Here is a 23,909-nt window from a genome sequence, read left to right as displayed (position 1 = left end):
GTTTTAATCACCAAAGTAAACATAAGATTTTCATTGTGCTGAACCGAACAATGTGTAGATAACCCTACCCTACAGTGTAAACGTGCTACATGTTACACATCATTTCTACAAGGCTGAAGTTCTCATTCACCAGCTTTTTTTAAACAGACTGGCAATTGCACTCTGGAACCTGAATATAACTGATGCACCATTTAAAGTGGAATGAGATTGGAATGAGAAGGCAACTTCAGCTTCATCAAATGTTTCAGGTCTTTCGTTTCATATGTGCATCTCATACTCATTCCTCCAACCCTCAAACTGCCTGAAATTGGAAACTTATTACTTTCATTGATGCTTCATTACCAGCTGGTCCATGCCTTGTCCTCATCTGGATTCCATGTTGGGCTAGAGCTATCCCTAGAAGACCAGTCATTCCTTTATGTCTGCAGTCTCGGAAGCAAAGTGGACTACTTCAGATGTAGGGGACTAGACAGTGGGAGGTGATTGAGGGATTGCTGCTTTTTCATTTTCATTTTGGAAATGCGACTAAAACATCCCTGAGTCAGACAGTCGGATAAACAGAATAACATTGGTGTGGTTTGCACTGTTTATATGTCACGTTGTCAGTGCTTATTTGTGGCAAATGGGTATAATCGTTATGACAAACTGGGATCTAAGAAGTGATCTTGTCTGGTTCATGCAGTCAAAATTCTTACATGGGTAGTTTTGTCATAACCGCCGCTACGGTTACTACTTGTAGTGTTCCTTACTAGTGATCATTAAGCAGTTTCACTAGATCAATATCATCTTTTACCTTTCCTGACCTTCATCTTTCCCTTAAGCTGTTCTCAGATGACCCAATTAAACTCCCTCTCTTATTCCATTCCGCCCCTCACTGAGCTCTCCACAGAGCTGCTAAAAGGGTGCGAGTCAAGGTCCTGCAAAGGGCAGCTGTGGTGAAAGTGTCGTGGGTGTGAAAAGAATATGCTGTAATCATAGGATAGCCTGAAACTAGATACGGGTAGCCTAGCAGTTTGTTTAATAAGTCCTCTCTTTACTTCAGTGGCCAGGACTAGAGAGCAGTTGTGCTGTACTTTTGGTAAGTGTGGTTGAAATTTCAGAGGATGAGAACCTTTTGTCAGCGTATAGGGAAGGACTAGAAGGAAATGTTTTGGAAGCCTGTCCAATTTGACAACAGGAAATTATTCTTGCATAAATTTAATAGTGAATTGCTTCTCTGCATGACTGGGATTGTAACTCCAGACTAGTGGATATTGCACAATTTCAAATATGGCTGGGAAACATTTTATTTTTAAGTTGTCTGTGAGCTTGTGTCTGCTGGGTAATCCAGCTAGTTTGCCTATGTGGCCATATATAATGGTGTATTTTTCCCATCTACAGTATTTGATGTATATTGAAAAATAGATTAGGCCTAAATCATCATATACAGTTCAGACTAGGAGAATGAAATATCTGGCTATCCTCTATAAATTGGGAGAGTCATCCTGTTTCATTGTATGTGCTGTGACCTCCAGCAATTTTGCAGCCGTAATGGTTTGATAAAGGTGATGGCTTGGGATCTGCATTTGGAAATCATTTCTTCTCTCCTGTGGCTTTTACTGGGAGAATTGAGGTTAGAGCCTGATCCTTGTCAGCTCACCAATATTATCAAATGCTATTCGCCCTTGTTCTTCTATATCAATGGTGAAGCTTGGGCTACTTCAGCAGTGCTAATTTGCATGGAATTTGCACTGTGAATCAGAGACACTGTGACTGAGAATGTAAATGAATCTTTGGGTGCTGTGGTTGTAGAGATGAAAAAGAAGATATTTTATATGTTGAAAAATTTTCGCTAGTGTGATTATTGTCTGTATCTAAAGAACACTGAACAAATGGCCAGGAGGCGGGGGTTCATAAAATATGGCATATGCCCAGGCTTTTGCACGTCACACGTCGTTTTATTGTTTCCAGTGTGTTCAGTTCAACAGTAAGTGTTAACTGTTTGATAAAATGTACAGAAGTGTGCTCTCTATGGATGTTGTGTTAACTTATTTTGACCTTTAAAAAAAAACGGCAACCTAACAGTTTTTTTCCATAATTTTTTCAAAAGCAAAATGACTAAATATTGGCAAATACATGAATAATTGGTCTAAGGTTTTTTTTTATTTTTTTTATTTTTTTTTTATTGGTTCTTATTTGAAGCCCTGGTTGAATACTGCTTATATCTGCAGTGTAAACAGCATCTGGGCTTGTGCTATAACAGGAAATGCTACATAATAAGAATCCTGATTTCATCATTCTAGTCCTGGCCTGTGCTTTTATAGATGACTCTATTTGATGGGGATTTTTGTATGCTCTATTATTTCCAGACTGAAGAGACTCTCCCCAGCAGTGTAAGGTTGAAGGCTGACATCCCAACAAGACCTGATCACATGGTAAGCTGAGATAAACCCTTTAATCATCCTCAGACAACATGGGCGAGTATTTGTTTTGGTCAGCATCAATCCTCCATCAGTCATGCATGGACCTGCAGGCCTGCAATAATCCTTGAGGAGCAACAATAGCAATAGCGTTTCCATTGCTGGATTATATAATCTAAAAATGATTTACCGTCACTTTTTTTGTTTGAGTACTCAACTGTTATTTCCTGCCTGCCTGTCAGTGCTTTCATCAGATATTGTTCCAAAGACTGTTGTCATAGTAACTGTGGGTGACGATGAGAATCACAGCCCATCTCGAGGCTAAGTACTGTTTGAGCTACACTCTGCTACAGTACATGATGGGAAGCAGGTCTGGTGTTCTTCTGAAAGGCAGTAGGCTATATTAAAGGCCTTACAAGCATAAAGAAGATAACTGACAGTTGCTAGCCAAGCTTTTGTGTTGTCTATATATTGTTTTCTGTGTTTGCTTTCATGAATTGTTTACACTGAAACAACATTGATATGCGGGGCTTAATTAGGCTGAAGCCTCAATAAGCCAAATTTTCACTTTGCACCAAGCACTTGGAGAGGGCTTGTTAGCAGCAGCTCAATTTCAGCACTTTCCAAGATGACTCCAGGTTTTCTGACACAAAAACTAGGCTGGCTAAAGTTCATGGTGGCATAAAATTTCATGGTGGCACAGGTGAGACAGAAGGTTTTGCTGGAGTTTTATGATGGCACCATATTATTTTACTAATATTTGATTCATCCTTTGATTCATTGCTGCATCTTTCTCGTTTCTGTATATTATCTACAGTTACAGTGATTAGTTAACACGATTGATCATAGAAGACTGATAATGGCAAGTAGTCAACTAGTAATAATTAGTGGTTTGATCCCTTATTAGAAATGTTTTTATGTCTATTCTGTGATTCTGTGTGTTCTCTCCATTTTTGTTTTTTTCTCCCAATATCTTAAAAAATAAATTGTGTGCTAAAATTTGCAGAAATGTGCCATTAAGTTTGTTCCCTGTAGAGAATGTGTTAATTAAATTGAAAATAAAGACAGAGCAGCTAGCTAGCAACTTATTTTTATTTTTATTTTTTTTCCTCCACAATGTCAGTATAAGTGAAGTACTAATGCTCTTTAAATGTTCCAGTGGTTTCTTTACATACAAGGCACACTTAGGCCTTAGGGCATTTTCGCACTTGGGCCGTTTCAGCATATATGTACATGGTGAAAACGAAACAACCCCAGTTCAACTTGGCTTTGCTTTATGGTGAAGATCTCAAGGCTCACCGTACACACAGCCACAGTCTTCAGCACTTGAGCAGGTAAACGAGACCAAGGATCTACTCAGGATACAGTCCGTCTGTGATCTGTGACAAAACAGCAGCCCTGACATTAAAGCGATACGATGTGAGAGCTCGTGTGATTTTACCGTGTTCAAGCTGGGCACGCAATGCAAGTTTAAGCTGCTTTCACAATGAACGCTGAATGAATGAAAATTCCCCACTGATGCGAAGTTTTGCCTGGCAGACCTGCAGGGTAATTTTTCCAGTTTTGCATGTTGCACTTCGTCCAGTCGTTTCAGCACGGCCAGCAGCAGGCGGGTCTGGTGGTTCCTTTTGCCAACTGAAAGGTCAGATTTATCAGAGAACGCTGCCCACATGGCGAGCGCTGTGCACACCGTGAGTCCTGTGAAAGGGGTCTGAGTTCTAATGGAGTTGTGTTCTGAACAAGAAGTGGTCTGAGATCTCAAAGGACCAGAAAGAAAACAGTCCTCTTTAGACTTCACTTACATTGTGAACACAAAACAAACTCAGGTCATTTGCAGTTGGTTCCCTTCCAGGTTCACTTTAATAGAAATCAGTTTGGTTCTTTTAAAACAAAGTATATGTGAAAACACCGTTAGTGGCTGCGAACTTTGTTTGCATTGTTACGTTAGCGTTTTGGTCAGTGACAGCTGTATGTAACTAAACATACCATGTAAAGTACCAATAAGAGTCCTTGGACAAGACTCCTAACACTGCCTTTGCCTACCTGTGTTAAATGATCAAATTGTAAGTCACTCTGGATAAAAGCATCTGCCAAATGCCGCAAATGTAATGCGAATGTAAAGTTATAAAACTTTACATGGTATGTTTAATTACTAAAAGTGCCATGAAGTGGGATTTTTCAAAGAAATATTAGAACCTAAAAAATATGCTGTGTAATAATAATAATAATAATAATCCATGTCCTGCCATTGGCTAAGGGAGTTGGGGGTTAGGTGATTTTCTGGCTTTCACACTGTGGGGCTGATATGGATTTTGTTGTTAGATTCTTAAAAGAAGAAATCGCTTTGTTTCCAGACAGTCTTTGAATGATGGTGGCTGCAGCTGGCTTAATTAATTTGTTTGATTGTTTGAATAATAATCTATTGATTATTGTTCCCGATTATTGAAATAGTTGTAAGGCCTGATACTATCTTCCAAGTAAAGCAGTAATGCCCAAGCAAATCATAGTGGACCTGCTTTAACTCAAGTGTTAAAGTGTCTTCCGTTATTTAATTTTGAAAGAGCCAAGCTTATAATGGACCACTGAAATGAATGATGTGAAGCCTTTTAAAACTCTCTTAACATCATAAATCCTATGCTTTATTCTAGGTACTTCTGACAAACTGGGTAATGTAGAAACACATCTCAGGCAGTTGTTATTTTATGATTAAGAAAACAAAAACAGCAACCTTCCTGCTTCTGTTGTATGTTTCTTCCCTGAAGCACTCACAATTTGGCCTTGTGGCTGTGTCGTGCCTGATGCAGCCTCTCTGTGAACAATGGAGTAGCGTGTTTGATTCATCCAGAGGAAATCTCGCTGTCTACAGCAGGTGCTCTGGCAGTTGTTAACGAACACCTCTTGTATCTTCATTCTAGTGGGGGAAGGGAGTGCTAGAGTAGGTTCTGTCTTCCTCCACGGTGTAGTGAGGGAAAGACTAGGTCTACAAGAGCAAGGCTCTCACCTCAAAACCCCCCACCCCCCCCAAACTGAACTGCCGTTTTTCAGCTCACAGCAGTGCGTAGGTGGAATGACTAACGGCTCTTTGAAAAGAAACAGTGACATCTGCTTCCCTTTTTCTAGGTTTTGCTTTGAAGATTTGTAGTTCCAATTTCAGAGATGGACCAATTGGAAAATTGGTGTTTTATTTTGTTTTTCGCATTTCAGTGTCTTTCAACACAAGTTGATTGACAAGTCAAGAGGCTTTTATTGTCATTCCCAGTCATTACAAGTACACAGTGGAGTGAAATTACATTGCTCCAAGGAATGACACTGTGCAACATGGGACAAAATAACCAGTACAGAGTGCAACGTGCAGACGCAAGTGTGCAAAAAAAAATTGACTAGAAATAATACAATAAATACGATAAATAAAATGGACATTAGACAGCAACATATCGCTGCTGTCGGAAGAAAACCTTGTATCTCCAAAATGGTAAATTTACAGGAGAATGAAAAATCCTACTCTACTGTCAATGTTTTTTCCAACTCAGTTTGGCCCGTTTATTTTGATCCATTCATCATGAAATTTACACAATTTAAAGGGCAAAAGGCATTTTCACATTGTCAAAAACTGGAAAACAGCAAAAATGGAGATAGGAGGTTTTCTTCCGACAGCAACAATATACTGCCATCCAAACAACGTCTTTTTCAGGGACATACCTGCTTATTTCAGCTAGACACGTGTTACAACAGCGTGTAACTCCCTCTGCACGTGTTACAACAGCGTGGCTTTGTAGTAAAAGAGTGCAGGTACTAGACTGACCTGCCTGCAGTCCAGACCTGTCTCCCATTGAAAATGTGCGGCGCATTATGAAGCGCAAAATACGACAACGGAGACCTCGGACTGTTGAGCAGCTGAAGTTGTACATCAAGCAAGAATGGAAAAGAATTCCACCTACAAAGCTTCAACAATTAGTGTCCTCAGTTCCCAAACGCTTATTGAGTGTTGTTAAAAGGAAAGGTGATGTAACACAGTGGTACACATGCCCCTATCCCAACTTCTTTGGAACATGTTGCAGGCATCAAATTCAAAATGAGTGAATATTTGCAAAAAACAATAAAGTTTATCTGTTTGAACATTAAATATCTTGTCTTTGTAGTGTATTCAATTGAATATAGTTTGAAAAGGAATTGTAAATAATCATATTCTGTTTGTTTTACACAACGTCCCAACTTCATTGGAATTGGGGTTGTAGATTGTAACATACATTGAAAAATAAAATAGAAGAAAGAAAAGAAAACATATTACTACTTTTTAACTATAAGCAGTATTATATATACACAGTAATCGCAATATACATTAGAATGAAGTCATATTCATAATTCAAATAAACATAAAAACTATGAAAAAATAACAAGAATTTCTTGGGTCCATATTTTCCCTTAACACCTTCACAGCCGCCACAGAGACTTGTTGATATCATCAGTTACATCATGAGCACAATTTAGTGAAGCATTGACTGGTCAAACCAGGAGTTGCTTTTTAACTACATATAATACTGAGCTTCCTCGAGGAGAGGTTTGAAAATGGTTAAACAAACACACTAACATTCTTAAAATTATATATATATATATATGTGTATGTATGTATATGTATGTATGTGTGTGTGTGTGCGTGTATATAAGGATTCAGAAAGTGTAGGCCTACTGGTTATTTTATATAATAAATGCAGTGGCTGAATTGGTACCATGCACAGCTAGGCTCCTGATTCCGCCACTGTTACTGTCAGTTTCTCTACAATGCACGTTTCACATTTAAGCACACTAAACGACTTTTTTTACGTCTGAATGATTGAAAAATCAGAGAAATGTTTTATTGCTCAACAAAGGTATATTGCAGTACTGCTGTTTGAACTGGATTGGTGTTCTTAATTGGCTTAATGCGGTTGAAATTCTAACAGATTTGTATGTATGATTGATTTTTATTCACTCGTTGTGTGAATTTGTCTGCATTGAAGTACTGAATGTGTTCATGTGGACTGCCTTTCCTCGGCCATGGTGTGTGAGGGCAGACCTATTTACAGTCCAGAGTACTCAGCAAAGGAGAGCTTTGAAGCTCATTTGGAATGAATTCAATTCAGGTAGTTCAGGAGTCTGGCCTATGGCAATTCACATCCGCTCACTGCATGCACAGGCAATGCTAAGATTTCATCAGGGAGATGGGGTGCATTTTTAGACACTGCCTTTTTGGAATCCATGGAGCAGTTAAAAAAATGTGCAGTTTTTAAATGATGATAAATCTTTTTACTTTGGAAATCCTTTCCAAGAATCTCAGCTCCTCATTATAGACTGCTGTGGAAAAACAGGGAGGCAATGACGTGTAGCCTACTTAGCAGGTGCAGCCTCACAAAGAGGCTTCAGAGACACAGGAGAGAGAGTTTTGTGAGCTGTCCCCATATAAAGGAAGTGGCTTTTATCCCAACATATCTCTCTTCGAGCTCCTCGTCTGTAGACAAGAGACTATTGAGATTAGCCAAAATCTTCAGTCTTTCAGTTCAGGTATTTTTTTGCTCTACTGAACAAACCGGCTCGTTCTTCATTCAGTATGCTTTCAGAGGCATCAGAATGTAGTTTAATTTGTGGTCTGGATAGTCAGTAAATTCAAGTATGTGTATTATTAATGAAACTTCTTTTAATATTGGTTTTCTGTTGGATCAAACTCGTCTAGTGCTGGCCAATGTAAAGTCTTGAGTGGTGTAAAGTGTAAACAAGAATTAGTGTCACACAACAAAATTCACTTTTAATTTTAGCGGTGCTGATGGATACCAAGCATTAGTAGTCGAGAAATATAAAGCCATGAAGTCGATAAATATAATTGTATCTTTTCCCCTCATTTTAATACTATTTTGTATGCATCTACACTGTATGATATTCAACACCTCCAGTCCTAATTTTACATCATTTATGCAAACAGCAGTCCAGCATGAGTAGTCCAGCATGAGTAAGTGTCTCTGGAGTGCTGGCACATAGAAAAAAAAATTGCTATCCAGAAGGATTTTTGTAGCTTAAAGTCTGAAGTAGGATGTGGGAAGAAGGCATAGAGAATACTGAATTAAAAAAAGGGAAGAGGAAATGAATCTATTGAGTAATGCTAGTAACAGCAGCAAAGTCATCATTTTTCCTTTAGCCAGTGTGACTCGGACATACAGAACGAGGACTTGAACTGTCAGACTTGAGCATGAGATTCTGTATCAGCTTGAAGCTCTGAGCATGAGTGAAGGAAGTATAGGAACAGCCATTAGCTTTGATGCTACAGACGATATCCATCCATCCATCCATCCATCCATCCATCCATCCATCCATCCATCCATCCATCCATCATCCATCATCTTCCGCTTCCCCGGGGTTCAGGTCGCGGGGGCCAGCATCCTAAGCAATGAGGCCCAGACCTGCCTTTCCCCAGCCACTTCCACTAGCTCCTTGGGGGGATTCCGAGGTGCTCCCAGGCCAGCTGGGCGATATAGTCATGCCAGCGTGTCCTGGGTCTTGCCCGAACCACCTCAGCTGGCTCCTCTCGACATGGAGAAGCAGCGGCTCTACTCTGAGTCCCTCCCGGATGACGGAACTTCTCACCCTATCTCTAAGGGAGAGTCCAGACACCGTGTGGAACTCATTTCGGCCGCTTGTATTCGCGATCTTGTTCTTTCGGTCATTACCCAAAGCTCATGACCATAGGTGAGGGTGGGAACGTAGATCGACCAGTAAATTGAGAGCCTTGTCTTATGGCTCAGCTCTTTCTTTACCACAACAGACCGGTAAAGAGCCCACATCACTGCTGACCCAGCACCAATCCGCCTGTCAATCTCCCACTCCCTTGTACCATCACTCGTGAACAAGAATCGGTGACAAAGGGCAGCCCTGACCAACTCTCACTGGGAACGAGTCTGACTTACTGACGGCCATGCAAACCAAACTCCAGCTTTGTTTGTACCGGGCCTGAATGGCTCGTAGCAAAGAGCCTTGTACCCCGTACTCTCGAAGGACCTCCCACAGAATACCCCGGGGAACACAGTCGAATGCCTTCTCCAAATTCACAAAGCACATGTGGACTGGTTGGGCAAACTCCCATGAACCCTCCAGAATCCTGGAGAGGATGAAGAGTTGGTCCAGTGTTCCACGACCAGGGCGGAACCCGCACTGCTCCTCCTGAATCCGAGGTTCGACTATAAGCCGGACTCTCTTCTCCAGTACCCCTGCATAGACCTTACCAGGGAGGCTGAGGAGTGTGATTCCTCTGTAGTTGGAACACACCCTCCGGTCCCCCGGGTTTTTGCCTTGGCGTCGATTGAAGCCGCAGATTGCTTGGCCTGTCGATACCTGCCAGCTGCCTCTGGTGTCCTACAGGCCAACCATGCCCGGTAGGACTCCTTCTGCAGCTTGACGGCATCTCTCACCTGGGGTGTCCACCACCGGGTTCGAGGATTACCGCCCCGTCAGGCACCAACTGCCTTGCGACCACAGCTACAGTCAGCCGCTTCAACAATGGAGGAGCGGAACATGGCCCATTCTGAGTCATTTATCTCCCCCGATATCTGGTCAAAGTTCTGACGGAGGTGTGAGTTGAAGATCAATCTGACAGGTTCTTCTGCCAGACGTTCCCAGCAAACCCTCACTATAAGTTTGGGTTTGCCTGGTCTGACCGGCATCTTCCCCCACCACCTGATCCAACTCACCACCAGGTGGTGATCAGTTGACAGCTCAGCTCCTCTCTTTACCTGAGTGTCCAAAACATATGGCCGCAAGTCTGATGACATGACTACAAAGTCAATCATTGAACTGCGGCCTAGGGTGTCCTGGTGCCATGTGCACCTTGTGTTCAAACATGGTGTTTGTTATGGACAAACTGGTTTGCACAGAAATCCAAAAACTGAACACCACTCAGGTTCAGATCAGAGAGGCCATTCCTCCCAATCACACCCCTCCAGTCGTGAGTCCCCCAGTAGGACAATAGAGTCTTTTCAAGGACCCTTCCCAAGGACTCTAAGAAGGCTGGGTACTCTGAACTGCTGTTCGGTGCATAAGCACAGACAACAGTCAGGACCCGTTCCGCAACCCGAAGGCGTAGGGAAGTTACCCTCTCGTCCACCGGAGAAAACCCCAACATACAGGCGCCGAGTTGAGGGGCTATGAGAGAGCCCACACCTGCCCGCCGCCTCTCACCGTGGATAACCACCAAGTCCAGCCCCTCTCAAAGAGATTGGACCCAGAGCCCAAGCTGTGTGTTGAGGTGAGCCTGAGTATATTTAGCCGGTATCTCTCAACTTCGCGCACCAACTCAGGCTCCTTCCCCGTCAGTGAGGTAACGTTCCAAGTTCCAAAAGCCAGTTTCAGCAACTGAGGATCAGAACGCCAAGGCCCACGCCTTCAGACACTGCCCGATCCACAATGCACCGAACCCCTACTACGGACAATATTAGCATTAGTATTTTTAAAAATTTTTTTGAGGGGGTAGGGTGGCAGGGGTGGTGTAAAACCTGAAGAAAACTCACTCTGGGTGAAAAGGCTTTATGGCTTCATCATTGCCCACCTACCCCCTACTAATATTACGTTATTCCTGGTTTTCGTTCTGGCAGTAGTGATAATAGCGTTGTTATTTTTTGTTTTATTTATATATATATATATATATATATATATATATATATATATATATATATATATATATATATATATATATGTATATGTATATGTATATATATATATATATATATATATATATATATGTATGTGTGTGTTTTTTTTTTTTTTTTTTTTTTTTATAAATTAGAGTTTAGATTAGATTCAACGTTGTCATTGTGTGAAGTACAGGTACAGAGCCAGTGAAATGCAGTTAGCATCTAAGCAGAAGTGCAAAATACAGTAATTTTTAAAGTTTTCAAACAGATTTTTGGTGATGTTCTTTTGTCTGGAAAGAATATTTAGGTGAGGCTGGACTACAACATGAAAATGTCTGCATTTTATCCATTTAACAGTTTTGTAACCACATTTCTCTGCAATTCAACTTTTCTAAGTTGGATTTAGTCCCAAGTTGTACATTATATAAATGTTTGGATATTTAGATATAGACAGATATATGCATAAAAATATCAGCTGCTGGCATCAGACCAGAATTCCTGTGACGACAGTCTTTAAAATAAAGTTTAGAGTGCAACTGTCCTTGAATAAAAGTTTTTTTTTTTTAGTGGCTTTACTTGTTTGGTCAAATAACTAGGTCTATGTCATTGTTCAGCATTCGGTGTGAAGGCTGGCATTTTCAGAGTCGCCTTTTTTCATTTGCCATAAAACCCAGACTGTGTAGTAAGAGACAGTCAAGAGACAATCAAGTCTGTTCAGTTTTATTTGAATAGTGCTCAAAGCACCTGAAATACAGGTCCAGGCAATGGCATGCAAATGGCATTTTCATAAACTTTGGCAGTACAGAGCGATGACGCAGGTCACCCATAACTGATGGAGGTGGTGCATCAGGAGGTGGTGCATCAGATAATTCCCAAATTTACTACTTTAACTAAAGGAAGCTGATCATTATCATTCCATTACAGTGAGACAGCTCTGATCTTAATCCTAAGATTGCCATCATGTAGAGCATATGAAAGGATTGGCTGTATATTGTGCTGGTTGACTTGAATGATTTTTAGCCCAAAAAAAATAAACCAGCATGCACTTTTGGCTTGTGGAATTGCATAGTAAAAGCCTTGGGCATTTTCCAGTGAAATGAAAGACACACACAAAAAAATCTATACTTTCTAAAAAGAATTTAAAGGTCTAAACATAACTATACAATCTAAGCAGGACAACAGTCTAGGAACATTTTCTGCGCGGGTAAAAGTTCCTGAGGTGCTGTCTCATGTAGATTGTATGATTAACTTAAATTAAATGTGTTATCTGGTTTTGGAATAAAACAACTTGTCTGCCGTTGTTTGCCCCCCCCCATGACTGTTCACTTTTTTTACTGGGGCATTTATTTTGTGCAAGAAAGTTGAAATATTTTAGGGAATAGAGAAGTCTGCATTGCACAGATGTTCTGCTAATTTTGCTAAATTCAACTGTTTTTGTTATTGCAGGTGCTGAGACATTTGGGCAGGACCCTTATAAAACATTTGCATTGTGGAAAAAGGGTTGATACTGTGGTAAGTAGGACTGAGTCTTGTGCTTGTTCTTAGAGGCATTCTTTATTGATAATGGAACACCTCGTCTTTGTGTTTCTGCCTTTTGCCACATGCAAGAAACACATGGCCCAAAGTATGTGGACACCTGACCATTGCACTTATATGAACTTATTATGAATGTTCCAAAACCTTTTGGAGATTGTGGAGAGGGTGTCTGTGGGAATTTGTGCCTGTTCAGTCAAAAGAGTGTTTGTCTTTATATGCTGTAACGTTAACATTACCCTTCCCTAGAAGGTTAGGTTAGTAAGGGGCCTAGTACAAACTTCATACTATTATTCATCCTCTATCAAACTTTACTGTTGGCACTGTGCATTTTGGTAGTGATGATATTAAATTGGTAGCATTTACCTGCCATCTGGCAATGCAGATTCCTTAGGCTGGCACATAGTGAAGCATGTCTCACGACTTGAGAGAACATGTTTCAGCTACTTCAGAGTCTAGTGGAAACTTGCTTTCCTCGGCTCCAGATGATGCTTTGCATTGCTTGTAGTGATCTTAGGCTTGTGTGCAGCTGCCGGGACATGGAAACCCATTCCATAAAGCTCTTAATGCACAGTTCTTGTGCTGATGTTTCTCGGTAGTCAGTACGACTGTTGAAATGTTGGCAGACATTCATTTTGAAAAACAGATCAATACTTCTATAAAATGTGTTTTGTGGTGTTTATGCCCTCAATTGCAGCAAGAGATATTTAATTGATCATTCTTCTGTGCCTCTGTGAGGGAGGACGATTATGTCATTTCATCAGCTTCACTTTCTTTATAGGTGCACTTTGTAGTTCTACAGTTACAGACTGTAGTCCATCTGTTTCTCTGCATACTTTGTTAGCCCCCTTTTTTTGTTTGACCTTTCTTTGGTCAGGACCCCCATGGACCCTCACAGTGCAGATACTATTTGGGTTGTGGATCATTCTCAGCACTGCAGTAACACTGACATGGGGGTGTTGTGTTAGTGTGTGTTGTGCTGGTATGAGTGGATCAGACATAACAGTGCTGCTGGAGTTTTTAAACTCTCTGTCCACTCTAGACACTCTTACCTTGTTGGCCCACCTTGTAGATGTAAAGTCAGAGACAGCAGCTCATGTGTGCATAGTTTGTGTTGTCTAGTCCTTCATCAGTGGTCACAGGACGCTGCCCACAGGGCTGTCTCACAGGACGTTGGATATTTTTGGTTGGTGGGCTATTCTCAGTCCAGCAGTGACACTGAGGTGTTTAAAAACTCCAGCACCACTGCTGTGTCTGATCCACTCAGACCAGCGCAGCACACCACCACCACCACCACATCAGTGTTACTGCAGTGCTAAGAATGATCCACTACTCAAATAGTACCTGCTCGGTGAGGGTCCATGGGGGTCCTGACCACTGAAGAACAGGGTAAAAGGGGGCTAACAAAGTATCAGAGAAACAGATAGACTACAGTCTGTAACTGTACAACAGCAAAGTGATCCTGTACACTAAGTGGAGCTGATGAAATGGACAGTGAGCGTAGAAACAAGGAGGTGCTCATAATGGTATGCCTGATCTGTGTATTTATAGGTTGTGTAAACAAAACAATGCTGTAGCATCTTGCTTTTAATTATACATTGATGCCTTGAAACATAACAGAACCTAATTTGAACTTTAATTGAAAACATTAATAGCACAAGCTTCATGGCACACTATGGTGCTTATAGTTTGCAATCAGTTTTTAGAATTTTTACTCACCTTAATCTTCCTGCGTTTCGTATAGTAGAATCTATGGCTACACAATATGGACATATACAGTCCTGCTCACCATTATTGGCACCCATGATGTATAAGTACATAATGTGGAATATCTCCTGGAAAAAATGTATCAAGTGTAACAGCTTTTTTCTATAGAGAACTTCTGTTTGATACAAAAGAGCAAATGATGAACAACATTTAAAACTAAAAACAACAGGAGAGAAAAAATAGAAAAACCTAAAGCTTGCTGTGGCACTGGTATTGGCACCCTTTACAGTAAATCAGTATGGAAACACATTTTGACTCACCTGTGCTAAATCACAAATGAGAATCACCTGTGATAAATTGTCAGTGCCCATATGCAATTAATTACCCAATGAATGATGACTTGAGTGTTTTTAAAAAGCCAATTGTTTTTCCCTGTTCCTTTGTCACAATGGTTAAGACACAGGAGCTGTCTGAGGACATAAGAAGTGCTATTATTAGCAAACACAAGATCTCCAGAGGGTATAAGGCCATCTCCAAAGACCTTGGTATCCCTGTTTCAAAAGTGTGCAATGTTATTAAGAAATTTGCAAGAACCTACCTGGACGTTGAGGGAAGAGGAAAATTGATGAGAGATGTCTTCGAAGGTTGGTGCGAATGGTGGAAAAAACACCACATCAAACATCCAAAGACCTGAAGGCCAACCTGGAACAGTCTGGGGTCATGGTTTCAACAAATACCATACGACGCACACTAAACCAAACAGAGCTTTATGGGCGAAGGCCAAGAAAGACACCATTGCTGAAGAAAAATAAAAAGGAACGACTCAGCTTTGCCAAGGAGTACCTGGACAAACTAAAATCCTTCTGGAAAAATGTTCTGTGGACTGATGAAACAAAAATAGAGCTTTTTGGTAATGCACCCCACCGTTTTTTTACAGACGGCGCAATGAAGCGTATAAGGAAAAGAACACCCTACCTACAGTTAAGCATGGTGAAGGATCCATAATGCTGTGGGGCTGTTTTGCAGCGTCTGGTACTGGGGGCCTTGTCCGTATCACAGGAATCATGAAATCATAGAATTACAAGAGATTTTACAGCAAAATGTCCTACTCAGTGTGAGAGAACTTCATTTGAGTCGAAGATCATGGGTCGTCCAGCAAGACAAAGACCCAAAGCACACATCCAAAAGCACACAGAAATGGTTGAAAAGGAAGAAATGGACTGTTTTAAAATGGCCAGCAATGAGTCCTGATCTCAATCCCATTGAAAATCTGTGGGGTGAGCTGAAATTTGCCATTGGGAAAAAGAACCCTGCTAACGTTCAAGAGCTTGAACAAACTGCAAAGGAAGAGTGGGAGAAAATACCAGCTGAGAAGTGCAAGAAGCTTATAGATTGCTACAAGAAACGTTTATAGGCTGTCATCACTGCCAAAGGGTGTGCTACCAAATATTAAGGAGGGGTACCTTTATTAATGCACATGTTGTTTTTTTCTGTTTCTTCTTTAAAATGACAGCATGTAAGCTGAAAAACAATGTTCTTCATTATATTACTTTGAACCTCCGATTAAAAAGTCCTGATAATAAAAACTTTGTACTTTTCCATTTATTTCTGAAGATATTCTACAGGTTATGCAAAAAATGAAGGGGTGCTAATAATGGTGAGCAGGACTGTAGTGCAAAGTTAAATAAAGCTGTTGGATATTGTGATGCTCTGTTCCCTCCAATTTCATTCCCATACAGCTAGATAGAATTGTCATATGTTGCGCACAAACGTATTTTAAAATGCAAGAAAGTGAAATTCAGTTATTAGTTTAGGCCGCTGCCATGCAGGCTGTGCGTTGTAGGCTAGGCACTTGTTTGTTCACAGCAACTGGATAGAAAGTGTTAAACTGAGCTGCATAACCCCGCTAGGCCCTCTAGCTGGGCAGCTAGGGAATAGATCCGTGGTAACGGTGTTTGGCAGGCAGAAATATGAGGACACCCTTGGGTAACCTGTAACAAAGTCCTTTGGGCTGCACTTCATCTGTTCCCTGACCCATCACACAAGTAGTGTAACAGGCAGTATTGAACGCTAATGTACAGTGGTTCATTTAACGCTGATTTCTGACTAATCATAACTTCACGAATTGACTCCATCTATCCTAACTTACTTCTACACTTGCAATTTAGATAAGAACTTAACAGCCTTTATAAGCACAGACCCTGCAGAGCTGACCTTGAATATGTTACTCCCATTAGTTGTATGTCTTGTGTGGAGGGGAAGGGGGATTCCTGGAATTGTTCTCGGCTTGTTTGCAGATGAGGAATGATGAGAGCTGACTGCTTAAGATTGAAACTAATTTGTCATTGATTATTCGTTACAACAATGAAGTGTCTTCATTTGCCTGTCCAGTCAGCAGTTTGGGGGAGGTGATTATAGAGATGTGGTCTCGGGGATAGCTCGATGGAGCATATAGTGTAAAAAGATCACAGCTTTGTCTATGAACATCTGAGCTATTTCAGTTGGACTAAAGTAATAAAGAATCTCTTTTCCAAGAACATAACAAATCTCCTCCTCTATTGTGGTATAAAGAGTTTTTATTCTGCTTCATTGCTGCTCAGTCCAGTATATTTCTTAGAAGAGAATATGGTATAGTTGAAGAGACTCATGGCCAGTCCTTGACGGTAAATAGGATAATAAGTAAATCTGAAGGAGGCGATTCAACTGCATAGATGTTGTGTTAGAATCGCTTATAAGTGACATTTTAGACTAATAAGTGACATTTGGCTTAAATTGAATTTATACACCTTTACAAGGGGCAATACCAGTTACTGAAGGCAGGGGTATACTTTTTAACAGACAAAAATGATTTCTTGTTTAATTCATTTTTTAATAAGTCATTGCAGAGTCAGATTTCCTTTGTTCTTTTCTTGTATTAGATAACATGTATCTAGACATACTGTTTAGCAGATGATCATATAGTGATATATCTGTATATGTCCAAAAAAATTTAACATTTCATGGGATGTACTTTTTCACATTAATTGTATGTGCAAATTATTGTTAGCAACCATTATCATTCAGCTTGTGTCTTAAATTAATGTAAAAAGCCCTATACTCTGTGGGCTGTCATAACCACTGTGAGAGCTAAATGACTGTCTAGAAAATTACATAGCAAGTGGCAATCACTGGGGACCAAGCACCACATGCTTTTTGGAGCCGGGAGATTGCTACAACCAAAACAACCTGTTAATTACCAGTGCATTTTTGCCGATACCAATAAAAATGTGTTTTGTTATCAGCCAGTGTTATTGTCCCATCAGTATATTGCAGGGATTCTTAACTTTTTCCAGAGTGCAACTATTTATTGGGATAAGAAATATTTTGCTATCCCCTCTTCAACCCATGCTGGCCATCCCACACACGTACTAGCATGCACATTGCACAAAAAATTTACGAAAATTAAAAAAACAATCAAATAGTCTACTCATTTGACCTGCAATCCACTCATTTTTAGCCTGTCACTGAAAAAGTGCTTCAAGTTTAGTGGGCAATCAAGACCCTCCCTCACTAACAAACTCATTTAATAGAAATTTCTAATCAACATTAACCTGTCTTCTGTGGCATGTAGGCGAGCCATTCAGGACCACTTGTAGTTATGAAAATGATTTTCACAGTATTTGATAAGTTTATGATTTGCATCACCACTTTTGCTGCTTCCTTCCGGGCCCATGCCAAAACCCCCAGGTTAGGAACCTCTGGGCTAAAGTTATTGCGTTGCAATCGTGAGTTTTCCCTAAGCATTCACAAACCAGATAAGCTGATTAGTGATGTGATGCATCTGAATGAATACTGTATTTTGTGTGTGTGTGTGTTCTCTTTTCAACATGAATTATTCACACATCTCTTTCTTTCTTTATTTCTCATTGCTCAGAAGTTTACAGTTTATGTCTGGGGACATAATGGTGAATAGAGCAAGTCCAGTTTTTGTCCAACAGAGTTTTTTTTGACAATAATAATTTATTGCGAGTTTCACACTGAAGTATTTTTTTTTTTCCCTGCTAATCGTTTGTCATTGTGCAGTCACTTTGTTCTTCTTTTGTTGTTTGCTCCTTTGTTGAGCAATACTGTATTCATATAAATTCCACTCTTATGGAAACGCTGGAGCTCTTCCATCCAAAAGAATAGGCAAAAAAGTGTTCATAGTTCCTTCAAGGATTTAAACCATGTCAAACCTCTACAGAAAAGCCTTTCCCTGAATAACCTCACATTCCTCTGGCCTCTTGAGTGCTGTAGAGTGGCGATGTGACTGCCTTTCTCTTGATCTGTCTTCTACCTAAAAAGAAAGAAAAATACTCCTGACAGAAAAAAGGGCTGCATTCAACCAGCCAACGCTGAAAATTTTCTTCCGTCTGTCGTGTGTCCCGTTTTTTTCGGCAACGTTTTTTACCTTTTTTATTTGTTTTTTTGTTTTTAAAGTTCTTAAGGTCTTTAAAGTTCTCTCATTGTTGCGGAATGGGAGTTTCCTTGCTTGACTGCAAATCAGTTGGATTGCTATGTAAACATTGAAAGTTTCAAAACTGTGCATCCATGCAAGCTAAGGGCATTTTCACACTAGAGCTTTTTGTCAACTCAAGACTCATCTATGTGCTTCATGGTGTCATCCACCGAGTGAATGCTGTCTGCTCCTGTTACTGCGTGTCGAGTAACATGATTGGTTAATTTTGCCACATAACCAGCATAATACATTACAGTAGTGTAACACCGATGGTAAAGACCCATGTTCCCCAAGAAGAGAGAACCCCAACTTGGTTCTTGTTTCTTTGTAGCCTGGAGGTAAAATAATTAACGTTTTTAGTTAACTGACAAAAATAAGTTTACTTAAGCATCTTGGATGGATGGATGGACAACCACTTATCTTCTAAGCCACTTGCAAGGAGAACATGCAAACTCCACACAGGGAGGACTCTTAAGTGGTTGTATTTTAAATGTAAATTTCTAACTAGGTTTACTTAAGCATCTGAAATGATGACCGAACTCCATGTTTCAAGTTTTGTAATGGCAGGAAAATGAGCACATGCATTGAGAGTTTTCCAAAAATCGTGTCTTATGGTCAAAAATGTTATGTAACAATATTATTCTGTTGTCGGTTTTCCTCCCTTTATTCTCAAAAACAATAAAGAAATTAAGGAAAAAAACAGGTGAAAAATGCAAATGCACAGATCAATTCACATTTCGGAGTGTGAAAATAAACTTGCAGTAATGTACCCCTCCCCCAAACAAGTATTGGGAACAAGTGTGAAAACTTGTAGCAGTAAAACTTATAGCAGTAAACCTATTCGCGAATAGGTTTCGTTTGTCTGAAATTCCAGAGAATGTCTGTTCCTCTACACATTTTGAGCTCTGACTGCATTCTCAATCAAACTCAACACAATGCAGGTTTACCAAGAAGTTATTACTAAAGGTTTATTGAACTACAAATGTTCTATGCTGTATAAACATGTTATATATGTACACCAATAATGAGGCAACAAACTCCAGTAATAAAGCACTGGGCTGAGATTTGTTACCTTACTAGCTAGCAGATACATGGGGAGTGATCTGTTTACGCTTACCAAGCACAGCACTATGTCGTGCCACTCTCCGCTCAGATGATATTCATTATCATGCATATTTCAGCAGCACAGCTGCAATCATTGTAGCCACTGTAGGCGTTTAAAACAGCTGAGCCATCATATCGACCTTCTCTATATACTGGAGTTTTCAATACCATTAACACATTCAGCAACACCATCCTGTCTCTGGTCTAGTCTTCATTTTAGCAGAAGTTCTTAGGTCATATCATTGTGTTGATTGTGATGTAGCAGTGGTAACAAAGACAAGAAAGAGTTGAACATAAAGTTTGTAGATTCCCACTGCCGCATCTATTGAGAAAGATGATCACTGTTCTCCAAATCATCAGACATAGTCATGGTAGGGTAAACAGTAATAATATTGTTGTTTTATTATGAAAGGCCCAGTTTTAGAAAGTAGTTTCTAATGTTTCTAGTGGACACTGTTGAGTGTTGATTTTTATTTGAGATGCTTTTGCTCTTTTCTTTTGTAATAACTAATAACTTACATAAAGTAAGGTATTTAATATGTAGTCTGGAATGCCCTGGTGTGGTTGTGGTGTGGAGCCCGTTTGTTCCCTTCTGACTCAAACATGTTTGGATCATATTACGTTGTGTGCTTGCCATTATTTAGTTAACCAGAGAGTTTCACAGGTCACATTTCACATGCAAAACAGCTGACCAGTCAGAGTAGAGGTCAGTAATATTAAGCTTCAATGGCACAGTAACAGGAAGCAGATTTTCTAAGGGTTACTAAAGATTCTGGAAAAAGTAATATATAGACTGATTTTTAGTAAATAATGTAAATAATATATATATATATATATATATATATATATATATATATATATATATATATATATATATATATATATATATATATATATATGACGTTTTAATGGGCCTGGAAACAAGCTGGGGTCTTGGCGGGGGTGGAGGGGTTGACGGAGGGGGTACAAATGGCCTGTGCAACAGCTATGACTCATTAAAAATGTATTTATTTATTTAAACTGAGCAAATAATAGAAATTGCTCTAAAATTTGCAGTAATAGTCTGTGTTTGTGTAGAGGATATCTAATTGTTTACAATGTAAATCAACAAAATGTGTTCAAACTTTTTCATACTACTGTGCATACATAACTGACACATACTTGTTTAAAACATCACAGTACTTGTACATCAAGTAATTGTGTACAACGTTTTTTGTTGTCAAAGTTTTGTTGATTAGGAACAAGTACTATAAATGAGACATTTTAAATGCAAAAGCATAGGTCAGTTAAGTGATACTTATTTAATCCCACAAATGGGGAAATTCCACATCTTCATTTAACCCATCCAAGAAGTGAAACACCACATACACACTAGTGGATACACACACACTAGGGGGCAGTGAGCACACTTGCCTGGGGAGCAATTGGGGGTTAGGTGTCTTGCTCAAGGACACCTCAGTCATGGACTGTTGGCACTGGGGATCGAACTGGCAACCTTCCGGTCACAGGGCCAGTTCCCTAACCTCCAGCCCATGACTGCCTCACAACTGTTGAGAAGTCCTGAAAACATTGGCCATATCTGTTCATGTTTTTCATTTTTTAAACATCTAGTAAATTTGATATCGTTAGTGGCAAACAGTAATACTGGACTGTTGCCGCTCTTTCAGTGAGAATTAAATTTAAATAGACAAGAAAGAAAGAAAGTTGAATTAGAAATTTCACCAAATAAGAAATAATAGTAAATTTCCTTTTACGTTTATTTTTCATTTGAATTGAATTAAAAAAAAGCTGTGTACTAAAGCCTCCAAACAGCTAATACAAATTTGTCATTTAGTGACTAACTTGTCACCCTTCCCATTTCTTGATTCTAACAGGTTTGTCATCCCAGGGCAGGCACACAGACATACACAGGCACACCTAGGGGCAGTTTAGCATTACCTGTTCACATGGCTGCATGTCTTGGGGTTGTGGGAGGAAACCGGGGCCCCCGGGAGAACATGCAAACTCCACACAGAACGCACCCTGGTCACCCGGCTGGGGAGCTGAACCCAGGCCCTTTTTGCTGTGAGGCAACAGTGCCATAGACTCCATTTCCATTTATACCAACATTGTTTGAAATTATGTCTGTGCCGCTCACAGTTTCTGCTTATGATGCAATGAGATGACAGAGGCCATATTGACCCTGTGTGTAGGATATATTGAAATCTGTTAGAATGTTGTTTCTTCAAAGTAAATGACCAAAAAATCCACATAGATAATTTATGATCAGTGTAATCAACATGATAAGTTATCATGTCCTCTACAGAGAACTGCACATTTTAATGCACATTTACTGTTTGTTTGCTAAATAAATTAATAAATATTATGCAGTAATATTTATAGAAAAATGCAGTGTTCAGGTTTGTTCCCTGTTAAATCAGGAAACACATACTTTGACCAAACTTTTACATACAACTGTAATGAGCTGTGTCCTGAGAGGGCTGTTTATGTACATAAAGTGGCGTAAACAGGGAGAGATCTTTGACATTGCACTTTTTTTCTTTTCTGGCGATATAACTGCTGCCCTAGGTGAGCAGGGATTTATAGAGCAGTTAGTGAGAGCAGAAGAGGACTTGTAGATTCATGATAAAAGATACCCAAGCTAATGACCTGACACACCTAGAATGTACTTTTAACAAGGCTTCCCCAAGGGGGACAGAGCTGCCTTCATTTTGCCCGAGCCCGACGGAAAACGCTGACCTCCGCGAGGCCAGTAGGACACTTGAAGCGTAACACAGGCAGAGGGGGAGAAATCCATTTATGCCTCTGCTGTGTAATATTCCCTCCATGGTCAAATTGGCACTGATAGATCCAAAGCCCAAAGTAGGTCAGGCGAGGTGACACATTAATCTCGGCGGCCCGTTTTTTTTTTTTTTCTTTTTTCTTTCCCTTACCCCTTCTTTCGTTCCTCCTCGGTGAGCGTGTTGCATCACAAGCAGTTTACCGCCATATCCTCCTTAATCCATTGTGACAGTTTCTGCTAGCATGTGACATGTAATAAGCACTGCTCATTGTTCTTCTGCTGGATTGATCAGGCTCCCTTGCCTTTGAACTTGGCTTAATTGTCAGACGCCGGGGTGGGGGGGTGTGGGCCATATGCCCATGTTGCCAAAAGGGACTGGCGATAGCAGTTGACGTAATTGTCCGTAAAAGAAAGATACAAATACAGCTATTACACTTTCACCTGTTACGCGCACATTTCTCTGCTGCATGCACCGCTCAAGATGCTAATGTTAAAAGCTTAGTAGGGGCATGAATGCGATTATCATGGATCATCAAAATCTTTATTTATTTATTTATTTGGAATTGCTGAAGTACAAGACTGTACAGAGACACTCGTGCGGGCAAAGTTCATTGTTATCAAAGGAACTGTGGAGAAAGCTATAAAAACTGAAGCAATCTTGTATTTCACATGCAGGTGTGATCAGCCTCATAATCTGAGCAAGTTTTAATCTAAAGCCCTATTTAGGTGTGTAGATCTCTGCCTTTGTGTGGGTGTGTGATTTCCCCTCCCACCCCCTGAAGGCTGCATACTTAGGTTTTTTTTTTCTCCTCAAACAAATGCAGTGATTTGCTACCAACTCTGCCAGACTTAACATTGTTTATGGCTTTATGTTTGTACTGTATTGGTATTACAAAAGAGTCTTAATTACTTGCATTTGTGATGGGTGTAGGGATTATACATGTATAGTATTTCGTGTGCTGTATGTCCCATCTGTTCTGTCTGCTGTAGCTATTGTTCTTATTATTATTTTCTTCCCATTCCCCACTTTCTTTTCTTCTCTTAATTTCTTCACATGAGTAAGTTGGATTTAGGTGGGTCAGGTACATACCTTCAACAATACCTATGATGCATCATATTATATTTACATTACTATGAATTACTGTGATGTAAATAATGATAATAAAATAAAGGAACAACAAATACTGGTGTAGAATTACAATAAAAACTTACATTTTTCAGTTCTCTGTAATGGATTTATTTACTTTCTTAACTCA

At 40.0% G+C, this 23,909-nt stretch overlaps 1 protein-coding gene across 1 annotated transcript in view; it reads left to right on the top strand.

Moving 5' to 3' along the window:
• tbl1xr1a (tbl1x receptor 1a) overlaps window positions 1-23,909 on the top strand; it is a 65,177-nt gene that overhangs the window by 26,676 nt on the left and 14,592 nt on the right. Inside the window, exons 2-3 of the mRNA XM_037545289.1 lie at window positions 2,349-2,414; window positions 12,497-12,562. The gene's annotated coding sequence lies outside the window, so the exon portion shown is untranslated. The remainder of the gene's footprint in view (window positions 1-2,348; window positions 2,415-12,496; window positions 12,563-23,909) is intronic.

This window comes from Pygocentrus nattereri, chromosome 15 (assembly GCF_015220715.1).
Source record: "Pygocentrus nattereri isolate fPygNat1 chromosome 15, fPygNat1.pri, whole genome shotgun sequence".
Lineage (NCBI taxonomy): Eukaryota > Metazoa > Chordata > Actinopteri > Characiformes > Serrasalmidae > Pygocentrus > Pygocentrus nattereri.
Note: the sequence above shows the minus strand (reverse complement) of the source record. Positions and strands in the feature narration are given on the sequence as shown.